General features: G+C 45.9%; 1 protein-coding gene across 5 annotated transcripts in view; it reads right to left on the bottom strand.

Annotated features, from left to right (window-relative positions):
• COL6A3 (collagen type VI alpha 3 chain) overlaps positions 1-13,629 on the bottom strand; it is a 385,613-nt gene that overhangs the window by 205,240 nt on the left and 166,744 nt on the right. The gene's annotated exons all lie outside the window — the stretch shown is intronic.

The raw sequence follows: 13,629 nt of genomic DNA on the forward strand, positions 1-13,629 counted from the left end.
AACATAAATATACTTTTCCTCATAGGGGAGGCATTTCATCCCCCTTTTCATTTAGGTCTCCCTTCTCTTTTTTGATATATGGCATCCAGAATTGCACACAGTACTCCAGGCCTAGACTCACTATGGAGCGATATATAGTTATTATAACATTCTCCATTTTATTCTCCATTCCTTTGTTAATAATTCCTAACATTCTATTTTCTTTTTTGACTGCCAAGTGTAAGGCAGAGAGCAAGGTGAACTTAAGGGGAATGAGACACAGCAGGACAGACAGGAATGGGCAAGGCAGGCTTGAGACAGTGGCAAGGCAGGGATACATAGGAACAAAGCTGGAATGAAGACAGAAACACACTGTAGAAACTATCACTGCAAAATGAGCAGGAGACCTGTTGCAGAGGCAATGGGTGATTGTTCTGAGCTTCTTTTTATACTAAGCAAGATGTGATGTCATCAGTCCATGTCACAGGAAGTCCAGGCAGCAGAACCTATAAAAGGGCTTAGGAGTTGCAGGACATTCTGCTAGGGTATTTGGATGCAGCATAATGCCAAAATCACTTCTCACCAGAGGTGAGGAGCATTAGAATACTCCCCCATCTTAAACCTCCTCCCCGGGGCCTTAGGCTTGGGTTTACGGGGAAAGAACTGGTGAAACTCTTAGTTAAGAGAGGGGATTGGATATTTCCCATTGGTTCCCAGGAGTTCTTCCCTGGACCATATCCCTTCCATGTGATCAAATAATAAAGTTTACCTCATCGTCAGCTGCCATACAGGATTTCTTGAACTTAAAATTCTTGGTCAGGGTCTGAGAAGACTACAATGGGTGAAATATATCCACTTAAGAACCAAGGACTTCAGCAATGACATGTGGAAGGCACTGTGGTTTTGCAAGGTAAGGAGGTAATTTAAGTTGATATGTGACAGGTCCAATCTGTCTCAGGATAGGATAAGGATAAATGAAATGGGGAGGGAATGTGGAGGGAAGCTTTAAGTGAAGGTTCTGTGTACTTAACCAAAGTAGGTTTCCTGGCAAGAAATGGGATGCAGAATGCCTTCTATTGTTGGTGCTTTTCTTATAGGTTTTGGCAGTGTTGGGAGAAGTTGATGAGTTCTTCCCCAAAGTTTGAGAAGATTGAATGCTGTTTGGTTGGCTGCTGGTGCTGAAGTAGTCAAGGATAGTGGAAGGGGCACTTTGGGGTGTCTGGCATGGATGATGAAGTATTGAGAGGACCCCGAAGATTCCCTGGTATGGTTATTATAACAAAACTCCAACCATGGTAGTAGCTGAGTCCAGTTATTTTGATGCTCTAAAACATAGGCCCAAGGAAGGTTTTCAGGGTCTGGTTGGTTCTCTCAGTTAGCCTATTAGATTGAGTATGGTAAACAGAGGAAACATCGAGATACACACTGAGTCTGTTACAAAGGCTTCTCCAGAACCTTTACATAAACTGTAACCCTCTATCGCTCTCAGTGTGATTGGGTATTCCATGTAGATGGAAGACTTTTCAAAAGAAGTGGTAAGCAAGAGTAGTTGCTGAGAGTAAAGAAGGCAAAGGAATGAAGTGTGCCATCTTCAAAAAGTGGTTCATGACAACCCAGGTGATGGTTTAGCCCTCTGATGCTGGAAGGTCTGTAATGAAGTTGGTGGATATATGAATCCATGGCTTGTCCAGAACCAGCAGAGGCTGGAAAAGGGCCCACGGGTGCTGGTGGGACAGCTTGTTGCAAACACAGTTGGGGCAAGAATCCACAGGCACCAGGATCTCTTTGGGATATGCAAGACCACCAGTATAGGCACTAGATTAATTCTAAAGTCTTCCGGACCCCTTGGTGTCTGCCCAGCCTAGAGTTGTGGCCCCACTGGTGAACTTTCTCTCTATTAATGTGTGTGGGCACTACTGTTTTCCCAACAGCAACTGTAAAGAAGGTTGTAGTGAGAATTTGGCTAGGTTTAGGATGAACTGTGGTTTGATGGTGGCATCAGAGGGGTCGAGTGAGTGGGACAGAGCATTCTTTTCAGCAGGGTGAAAGAACAGGCAGAAGTTGATTTTGCTGAAGAATAAGGATCAACTAGCCTGCTGGGGGTTTAGACTCCCTCCCGGAGATGACGCCATTCTTCAAGGGTGAGCTTGATGGCCAGAAGTTCCTGATCTCCAATTGTATAGCTTTACTCAGTGGATGAAAACTTTCTGGAGAAGAAGGAGCACAGGCAAAACCTACCATCCAGGGCTGCCTGCAAAAGAACTGCCACAGCCCCAATAGAAGAAGGATCAGTCTGGGTGCTGAGGGAAGGATGCCGACTTGAAGGCCGCTTTGAATTATCCAACGGTCAAAATTGCATCTTTGGGTCAGTCTTTAGAGAATGTCCCTCTGCAGGTGAGGGCCTTGAGAAGGGCAATAAGCACAGAGTAATTGGGGGATGAAATGGCAATAGTAATTTGTGAACCCCCCAGAAATGTTGTAGTGCTTTGAGTCCCATGAGCTGGGGCCACTCCCTGATAGCCGAGAGCTTAGTAGCGTCCATTTTCAGGCCATGTTCTGAGAAAATATACCCTAAAAAGTGCAATTCCAGCCATTCAGAAGAACACTTTTGCAAATTTGCATATAGTCTGTTTCCCCAAACATGCTGAAAGACAGTTTTTACTTGCGAGTGGTGCTGAGTGAGGGTCTTGGAGAAGATTAGGATATTGTCCAGATATACCAAAACACACTACTGCAGGAGGTCTCTGAACACATCATTTTATGAAGTTCTGAAATACTGCACGGGTACTGGAAAGTCTAAATGGCATGAATATGTATTCATAATGTCTGTCTCTAGCATTAAATGCAGTTTTCCCATTCATCATCTTCCCTAATCCTTATCAGAGTATAGGCTTCCTGAAGGTCTAACTTGGTAAAAATCTTGGCACCTCGTAATTGATTGAACAACTCATAAGTGAGGGATTTATTCTTGATTGTGATGGAATTCATACCAAGGTAGTCAATACAGGGTCTAAGAGGCCCATTCTTTTTCTTCCACCAAAGAAAACACCTGCCCTTGCCAGTGATGAGGAGTAGTGGCTGAAACACCATTCTAAATTTTCTGTGATATATTCAGACCGCCTGTATTTCTGGAATGGATAGTGGGTATACTCATCCAAGAGACAGCATCTTCCTGGGTAGAAGATCAATGGGTCAGTCATACAGCCATTGAGGGGGAAGGGTTTTTGTGTACTTTTTACTAAACATGTCATGAAGGCTGCATAGACCCAAGGGAAGCCGGAGGGCACTGCAAGATCTGGTAATAGGCAGGACCATTGAGTTGTGGCAGTGCTGAAAGCAATAGGGATTCCAAGAGTAGATGTCTCCCATGCACCATTCTATAGTGGGACCATGTTGCTGAAGCCATGATTGGCCCAGGATCAGTGGCAACAGATTTCCAAAGAACATACAATGACATTTGTTCATGGTAAAAGATGCCAACCCTGAGGGTGATCGGTTGCATAATGGCCATGATGTTCCTGGGTAGTGGTTCTCTATAAAACAAGGAAATTGTTGCATCCGGATTCAGACGGCTTCGTCCCACATGCCTCACCTCAATATTCGCTTTCTCCACCAGCCTTGGGAAAATGGCGACCACGGCATCTGCTTGCTGTACTCCCCGGCATCCCCGGAACAGCTGTGCAAGGTATTCCGCCATGATTCACCTGAGGGCCTCCTAGGGTGCACGTGAGCACGCTACCCACGTCTATATTCCAAAGTTGGCGCAAACCTCGGGGTCGTCCCCCTCGAGTGACGTCACAACATCCGGGTATTTAGGCTGTCCATTTGCTGACTGACTTTGAGTTAGCAAGGATTGGATTCATCCGGTCTAAGCTGCTCTGCTGCTTCTCGCTGCTGCTGGAAGCTCTCTCTACCCTCTGGGGTTTTACTAACTTGGGTACCTGCTCCTCGGGGGCCCTATACTTCTTTCCAGGTGCCTATCCAGTATCCAGGTACTCGCTCCTCGAGGGCCTGAGTTGTCTACCTTGGTGCCTGCTACCAATACTTCTACCTGCTGGGAACTTCACCATTACAGCTACATGAGTGTTGTGACCGTCGCTGCCCGACGTCTCCACTACACCCACCTTACCTCTTTGGCGATTCCCTCTTTGCCTGTTGGAGGTTTGGCTGCTGCGGCGTCATCGTGCCATTCTCCTCTGGCATCCCCTGACCGGCTAGACGCCGCACCCCGCCATGTTTCCCAGCAGCCTAAGGGTGAGCGCGGCATGGCCACGACTCACGTATCAGCAGTGGCGCGAACCTCAGAGACGTCTCCCTGAGGTGACGTCATCTCCACCGGATATTTAAGGTCTCTGAAATCGCTAACTAATTGAGTTAGCAAGTAAAGGAATGGTTTTCGTATGCTCCTAGCTACTCTGCTTCCTCGGACTTTCCAGGGGTACCCGCTCCTCGGGGGCCTCGGTCTCTTTGCTTTTCAGTTCGCAGTCTGGAACTGGTACTCGCTCCTTGAGGGCCCTCGTACACGGACTTGCTACTGAATACCACTTCTGCCAGGAAGTCATCACTGCCTATAACACCAGTGAGTTACCATCTCTCTCTCAAAGCATTCCCTGGAACCAGGTACTCGCTCCTCGAGGGCCTACTTCTTTCCAGCTCCTGGGCTGCTTCTAAGAGACTATTGTGTGAGTGTTCCATCAAGATCCTGTTCCTGAACTCTGCCTACTCACTATATTCAGTTTCTCTACAGCTCAGTCATCCAGGATTGCTGTTCCAGTATCTGAGGGACTACAGCCCTTCCGGGCGTTCCAGCTCTCTACTGCCACCTCTGGTGATTCCATATACTGTCTAATAAAAGAACTACTGTGTGTCTGTCTCCATACTCTGAGCCTGACCGGTGATCCCTCTCGGGATCTTCCGCCGGGGGTGTGGTCATCTGCCACCAGCCCAAGGATCCACCCACAACTACCTCAAACACCAACAAAGAGTGTGAGTAAACCAACATCTACCAGTCTGTCTCACCTACAGCTCCTCATTGAAAATCTGCATCGGAGCTCCCTATACCACCGTTGTGGGATGGGTCTCCTCAGCGGAGGATCCCAGACTGCTGCTACAGGAATCTACTCACTACTGCCACCTCTGGTGAACTCAACTAGCTGTATAATAAAAACTATCTCTGTGTTTGTGCATCTGAGTCTAGCCTGGTACTGCAGTTCCTCGTGGGGTTCCTCCCTGTGGGAGTGGCCATCACTACAGCACCTAAGAATCCACCAAACACCTCAAAACCATAACACAGAAACATAGAAACATAGAAATGACGGCAGAAGAAGACCAAACGGCCCATCCAGTCTGCCCAGCAAGCTTCACACATCTTTTCTCTCATACTTATCTGTTTCTCTTAGCTCTTGGTTCTATTTCCCTTCCACCCCCACCATTAACGTAGAGAGCAGTGATGGAGCTGCATCCAAGTGAAATATCTAGCTTGATTAGTTAGGGGTAGTAGGGGTAGTAACCACCACAATAAGCAAGCTACACCCATGCTTGTTTTACCCAGATTATGTTATACAGCCCTTATTGGTTGTTTTTCTTCTCCCCTGCCATTGAAGCAGGGAGCTATGCTGGATATGCGTGAAGTATCAGTTTTTCTTCTCTCCTGCCGTTGAAGCAGAGAGCTATGCTGGAAATGCGTGATGTATCAGTCTTCTCCCATGCCGTTGAAGCAGAGAGCCATGCTGGATATGCATCGAAAGTGAAGTATCAGGCACATTTGGTTTGGGGTAGTAACCGCCGTAACAAGCCAGCTACTCCCCGCTTTGTGAGTGCGAATCATTTTTTCTTCTCCCCTGCCGTTGAAGCTATGCTGGATATGCGTGAAGCATCAGTTTTTCTTTTCCCCTGCTGTTGAAGCAGAGAGCTATGCTGGAAATGCGTGATGTATCAGCCTTTCTCCCATGCCGTTGAAGCAGAGAGCCATGCTGGATATGCATCGAAAGTTGAAGCAGAGAGCCATGCTGGATATGCATCGAAAGTGAAGTATCAGGCACATTTGGTTTGGGGTAGTAACCGCCGTAACAAGCCAGCTACTCCCCGCTTTGTGAGTGCGAACCCTTTTCTCTTCTCCCCTGCCGTTGAAGCAGAGAGCTCTGCTGGATGTGTGAAGTATCCGTTTTTTCTTCTCCCCTGCCGTTGAAGCAGAGAACTATGCTGTATATGCATTGAAAGTGAAGTATCAGGCTTATTTGGTTTGGGGTAGTAACCGCTGTAACAAGCCAGCTACTCCCCTCTTTGTGAGTGCAAATCCTTTTTTCCACGTTTCCTCTTGCTGTTGAAGCTTAGAGCGATGTTGGAGTCACAGTAAGCATGTATATGTTTATTGAATAAGGGTATTGTCTCCAGGCAGTAGCCATCATTCTGGCGAGTCACCCAGATTGCTAACTCCATGGATTTGGCTCAGCTCACTGCATTGCAGGCCATTCCAGGCCTGGCTAAGCGAATCTCCGAACAACAGAACTCACTGGATAGCTTGACTGTGGCCTTTAATCTACTGCACTCACAGATGAACGCCTCTGCTACCATAGGTAAAGAAGAAACACTGCCAGAAGTGATGGTTAAGACTGTTGTACCCCTCTCCGCTCCTACACACTTCTCAGGGGAAGCTTGGAGATGTAGAGAATTCATCAACCAATGCTGCATGCATTTTGCCCTGCAACCTAACCACTTTCCTACAGCGTATGCCAAGACCACATATATCCTGTCTTATCTGGAATGGAAGAACACTGGCTTGGGCTTCTCCGCTGTGAGAGCACGATGATCCCATCCTGAAGGATCTTACTGGGTTTTTGGAACTATTCAAATCTGTATTTGATGACCCTGCCCAGTATACTGCAACAGGATCTACATTGGTTCATCTGAAGCAAGGTAATAAACCTTTACCAGACTTCACCATAGAATTCAAGACTTTGGATTCAGAGTTAAATTGGGACTCGAGCTGAATGAAGACACTCTTCTTTGAAGGCCTAAACTCCCAGCTAAAAGATGAACTGGTGGCTCGAGAAATGCCTGAGACCTTGGAGGACCTGATGAAGTTGGCCACAAGAATTGATCACCGACTTTGGGATAAGGTTCAAGAGGTCAAGAGTTCCAGGAGACCTAGCCAGGGAGAAATCCGAGTCAAGGCCATAACTAAGCCTATTCAGTCTAATCCTGTTGCTGGCGAGGAAGAACCAATGCAACTAGGCTGCAGTCACCTGACTTCTAAGGAGAGAAGAACACAAAAAAGATTGGGCCTCTGCATGTATTGTGGACAAGCTGGCCATGCTGTACAAACATGCCCAATCTGTCCGGGAAACTAGCAGACCTAAGTCCTATGGGAGGACTCTTCTTAGGTCTAATTGCACCCTCTCTTCCACTCTTTTCCAGTCTCCTTGATATGCGGACTGTTTGAATTTCAGACTCTTGCCCTAGTGGACTCCGGGGCAGGAGGAAACTTTATACTAAAACGTCTAGTGGAACATCTGCGGATCTCCACCAATACCATGATGTCTCCGCTACTATTATCTTCTATCCATGGAGAGCCTTTACCGAGTGAAGTAACCCTACTTACTGAACCAGTAAGTTTAAGGACAGGTGCTCTTCATACAGAGACCATTTCTTCTTTGTACTAGAGAAGGCTATGCACCCCTTAGTACTTGACTTACCATGGCTGCAAAAGCACATGCCTCAATTAAACTGGGCTACTCTGGAGCTTTCACATTGGGGTCCAGATTGTCATGGCAAGTGCCTGAAGGAAGTCTCTCCTATACCCTGCATGCCAACGACTCCTTTGTTGCCTGGGCTGCCGCCTCAATACGCATCTTTTCAGGATGTATTTTCTAAAGAAGCTGCTGATGTACTACCTCCACACAGATCCTACGACTGTGCTATCAACTTGAAACCGAATACTGAACCACCCAAGGGAAGGGTCTACCCCCTCTCTGTGGTAGAAAATAAAGCGATGTCTGAATACATCCAAGAAAATCTTCAAAAGGGTTTCATAAGGCCATCCAAGTCTCCTGCTGGGCCAGGCTTCTTCTTTGTGGGGAAGAAGGATGGAACCTTACGTCCATGCATTGATTATCATAGTCTAAACGAGATCACGGTCAAAGACCACTATCCCTTACCATTCATCTCAGAGCTATTTCACAGACATATTGAGTCAAGATATTCTCCAAGCTTGATCTTAAAGGAGCATACAACCTTGTTCATATTTGTTCAGGCGACGAATGGAAGACAGCGTTTAATACCAGGGACGGACACTTTGAGTACTTAGTGATGCCCTTCAGCTTGTGCAACACCCCAGCTGTCTTCCAAACGATGATGAACAACATCCTGCGTGACCTACTCTACCAATGTGTTGTTGTATACCTAGATGACATCCTGATATTCTCGCAAGACCTGAATACCCATAAGGTAACCAAGAAGGTTTTACAGAGACTGCGGGTGAATCATCTATACGCAAAGCTGTCCAAATGCAAATTCCACAAGGACTCTGTATCTTTCTTAGGGTACATAGTATCTAATAAAGGGTTCCAGATGGATCCTCAAAAGCTTGAGAGCATTCAGAAATGGACTCAACCCACTGGTCTAAAAGCTCTTAGATGATTTCTGGGATTCACTAATTACTACAGAACCTTCATAAAGAATTACTCCTCACTAACTGTGCCATTAACAGCTCTGACAAAGAAAGGTGCCAATGTTGCCAATTGGTCTATTGAGGCTGTCACTGCATTTCAAAAGCTGAAGGACGCTTTCTCTACTAAGCCATGTCTTCATCATCTGGATCCTGCATGCCCCTTCATTGTGGAGGTTGACGCCTCAGATGTTGGTGTAGGGGCTGTGTTAAGTCAGACCAGTGACTCCAAGGTCCTACGTCCATGTTCCTTTTTCTCCAGATGCTTCACGCCAGCAGAAAGAAATTACGACATTGGAGATAAAGAGCTACTGGTGATAAAAATGGCATTCGAGGAGTGGCGTCCCTGGCTCGAAGGTGCTCAACATCAAATCACAGTTTTTACAGTCCATAAAAACCTAGAATACCTTCGCCATGCCCAGCGCCTCAACCATAGACAGGCGAGATGGTCCCTGTTCTTTAACAGGTTTGATTTCGTCTTGAAATACTGACCTGGAGATAAAAACATCAGAGCGGATGCCCTATCTCGATCCTTCATATCTGAAGATGTACCTGATGCTCCGCAACATATCATTGACCCAGAGAGAGTGTTATTCTTTCTGCTACTCACCCAGTGCCCTCGGGCAAGACTATTGTGCCTAACAACCTCCAGAAGAAACTACTAGCATGGGCTCACGACTCTAAATTGGCTGGATACCCCGGTCAATGGAGAATGCAGGTGAAGCTACAGCAATACTACTGGTGGCCGTCTATGAAAGAAGACACCTTTGCTTACGTAGTGGCCTGTAACAACCGTGCCAGACAGAAGCCTCGGCCCGGATGTCCTTGAGGCCAGCTTCAACCCTTTCCAGTACCAGACAAGCCCTGGACTCACATCACCATGGACTTTGTGGTGGTATTACCACTCTCTGGGAGCAACAATACCATCTGGGTAACAGTGGATCGCTTCTCAAAGATGGCTCACTTTGTGGTGCTTCCTGGTTTACCAACTGCTAGTGAACTTACAAAGCTTTTCATCAGCCACAATTTCTGCCTGCACGGCATGCCTAAACACATCATTTCAGATAGAGGCGTACAATTCACAGCCAAATTCTGGAAGGCTTTGTGCAAGACGTTTGATATCACTCTCGACTTCACTTCATCTTACCATCCTCAATCAAAAGGCCAAACTGAGAGGATGTACTGTACCTTCAAGCAGTTCCTCCATGCCTACGTTGGTTCACGTCAGTATGACTAGGCTGAACTGGTACCATGGGCCGAGTTTTCCATGAACTCCCATCCAGCAACATCTGCTGGATCAACACCATTCAAAGTGGTATATGGACGACTACCTTCATCACCTTTGCCACTTCCGCTAACAGTGTTGTCCCCGGCAGCTCAAGCTACTGCCGATGAGATTCAACAGCTTTAGAAGAAGACCAAGGAGATGCTCATTAAAACTGGAATCTGAGCTAAAAGGGGCTATGATGCTCATCACTGCAAGGCTCCTGACTTCAAGCCTGGTGATAAAGACTGTCTGTCTACAAAACATCTTAGACTTAAGCTACCATCAGCTTGCTTCACTCCACGCTATGTTGGACCATTTCCCATCCTCTGATGACTGGGCAACCTCTCTTACAGTCTCATACTTCCCCCAGCAATGAAGATCCATAACGCGTTTCACGTCTCTCTATTAAAACCACTCATTCTCAACAAATTCAGCACCAAGACACCAGATCACTCTCCTGTTGACGCAGAAGAGGACATTTAGTACAAAGTTGATGCAATACTTGATGTAAGGAAGAGAGGCAGAGTTTGAGAATACCTCCTGTCATGGGAGGGCTATGGACCAGAAAATAACTCATGGGAACCTATGGCTAATATCATGGACAAAGAGATGCTGAATCAGTATCATCGATCGTATCCTCAGAAACCAAGAACAGGTAGGGGGTCTGGAGAAGGTCCTTTGAAGGGGGGTACTGTTGTGTTCGTCGGACTCAGATGGCTTCATCCAACATGCCTCACCTCAATATTCGCTTTTTCCACCAGCCTCGGGAAAATGGCGACCACTGCGTCTGCTTGCCGCACTCCCCGGCGTCCCCAGAACAGCTATGGGAAGGCATTCCGCCATGATTCACCTGAGGACCTTCTAGGGTGCGCACGCACATGCTACCCACATCTATATTCCAAAGTTGGTGCGAACCTCGAGGGCATCCCCCTCGAGTGGCGTCACAACATCCGAGTATTTAGGCTGCCCATGTTCTGACTGACCTTAAGTTAGCAAGGATTGATTCATCCGGTCTAAGCTGCTCTGCTGCTTCTCGCTGCTGCTGGAAGCTCTCTCTACCCTCCGGGGTTTTACTAACTTGGGTACCCACTCCTCAGGGGCCCTATGCTTCTTTCCAGGTGCCTATCCAGTATCCAGGTACTGGCTCCTCGAGGGCCTGAGTTGTCTACTTTGGTGCCTGCTACCTGCTGGGAACTTCACCATTACAGCTAAAAGAGTGTGAGTAAACTAACATCTACCAGTCTGTGTCACCTACAGCTCCTCATTGAAAATCTGCATCGGAGCTCCCTATACCACCATTGTTGGACGGTTCTCCTCAGCCGAGGACCCCAGACTGCTGCTACAGGAAATCTGCTCACTACTGCCACCTCTGGTGAACTGAACTAGATGTACAATAAAAACTCTCTCTGTGTTTGTGCATCTGATTCTAGCCTGGTACTGCAGTTCCCCATGGGGCTCCTCCCCGTGGGAGTGGCCATCACTGCAGCACCTAAGAATCCACCAAACACCTCAAAACCATAACAGAAATCGTGAGCGGTCTGTGCAGAAGATCTAGGAGAATGGCGTGATGGCTTACCACACTTTTTTCAATGAAGTTCTCCACCGCACCCAAGTCAAGAAAGGCTTCGGTGAGAATAGCTTTGGTATTAGTTTGAAGATAGATAGGCAGGACCATCTGAGAGGGAGAAATGGTTCCAGAGGGATTTAGGGCTTCCTCCCCAGCCAGTCCTACACTATGAAGTTTTCCTGGCTTCTGCATACAGGTTTTGACGTGGTGCCCAGAGGCAGCACAATAAAGGCACAGATGGTAGCAATATACAGCTACTAGTTTTTTTTTTTTATCAATGCCAATATCCTGATGGCTTTTCAAACTTGAATTCATGTGTTTCTTCTGTTTCTTCTACGTAGTTTGAGGATCACAAACTGAAACTGAATGCTGCAATATCTGAGGCTCTCTGGGCTAATAGATTGAATCAGCCCTTACACATTTTTCCAAAGTTATCAGGAATTCAAATTCATCTGAAGGAGACAATAACTATTATATGTTTTAAGCAGGATGGTCAGGTCTACAAGCAATCAAGTCAATGTGCTGTCACATACAACTTTTTTTTCTGTTTACAATATTTTCAACAACTGTGTTATTTTTTGGTAGGAAAGAGTCGGAGCTGATTGTTCACACTATGGTGGTTAGTCATCTAAATTATTGTAATTCTTTTTATCAGTGTTTCACTTTTACCACTTTGAAATGGATACAGTTCCTTCAGAATACAGTGGCTAGGCTTCTATTGGGAGCAAAGAAATGTGAGCACATAATGCCTCTCCTAGTTTAACTACATGGGCTACCAACTGCGTTTAGAATGAGAGCATTCGATTTGCCATACTGGGTCAGATCAAGCCCAGGATTCTGTTTACAACAGTGGCCAATCCAGGTCACAAATACTTGGCAGGATCCCAAAAGGTCAATATATTTCATGCTGCTTATCTCAGGGATAAGCAGTGGATTTCCCCAAGCCCCCCTTTAGAATGGTCTATGGACTTTTCTTCTAGAAACTTGTCCAAGCTATTTTTAAGCCCAGCTTTTACTACATTGTCTGGCAATCAATTCCAGAGTTTAATTATGAGTTGAGTAAAAAAAAAATTTTCTTCAATTTGCCTTAAATGTATCGCTTAGTAACTTCATTGCATTCCCCTAGTTTTTGTACTTGTTGAAAGACTAAACAACTGTTTCACATTTACTTGTTCCATCCCACTTATTATTTTATAAACCTCTGTCATATCTCCCATCAGCAGTCTTTGCTCCAAGCTGAAGATCTCTAACCTCCTTAGCCTTTCCTCATAGGGGAATCATTCCATTCCCTTTGCCATCTTGGTCGCCCTTCTCTGTACCTTTTCTAATTCAAGATTTTTTCAATTGCTTTTAAGTCACTTTATAGAGCTTGCCTGTCTTATCTTGCAGATGCATTGTTGCCTTATAAACTAGGACAATTCCTGTGTTCTTCTTAGCTTGAACTTTTAACAATTCCTCCACTGTCTAGAATGAGACTCCAAACAACTAGACCAGAGATGGCCAACTCTGGTCCTTGAGAGCCACAAACAGGCCATATTCTCAGGATATCCACAATGAATATGGTTGAGATAGATTTGCATGCACTGCCTCCATTGTATGCAGATATTCAAAGACCAGAGTTGAGCACCCCTGAACTAGACAATCTACTTTGAGCTATATGGCTACAGCTATTTGGAATAATTCCATAGATTTATGTCAGGAAAATAATTATTTAAAATTACATAATGAAGTAAAAACAGATTGTGATACTGTGGGATCTGTCTTTAGCTACAGGTACAGCCAGCTTATCTCAGCAGTCATAGTAAAGTATTCAAACATAAACAGTTCTGTTTGCTTTTTCCTATTCTCTTGGGTCTGCTTGTTTATTCCTCTTCCTAGGGAAATTATTCCCTTATGGATTGAACCTTAAGGTGGACTGGAATAGACACCAAGATCTGGTCCCTTAGGGTGTTCTGGGCTCTTTTCTATATACTCCTTCATACATCCTGTCCCACAGCTCAGCCTTTCTGGGTTGAGTGCCTGCCTGTACCAGGGACACCTCTCTGGACAGAAAGTTGTCCTTGGCATTCTCTTTTCTGGCTCTGTGTCACATCTTATAGTTGAATGGCTGGAGTGCCAAAAACCACTTCATCACTGGATTCCTTATTTCTT

This window comes from Rhinatrema bivittatum, chromosome 6 (assembly GCF_901001135.1).
Source record: "Rhinatrema bivittatum chromosome 6, aRhiBiv1.1, whole genome shotgun sequence".
NCBI classification, from domain to species: Eukaryota; Metazoa; Chordata; class Amphibia; order Gymnophiona; family Rhinatrematidae; genus Rhinatrema; species Rhinatrema bivittatum.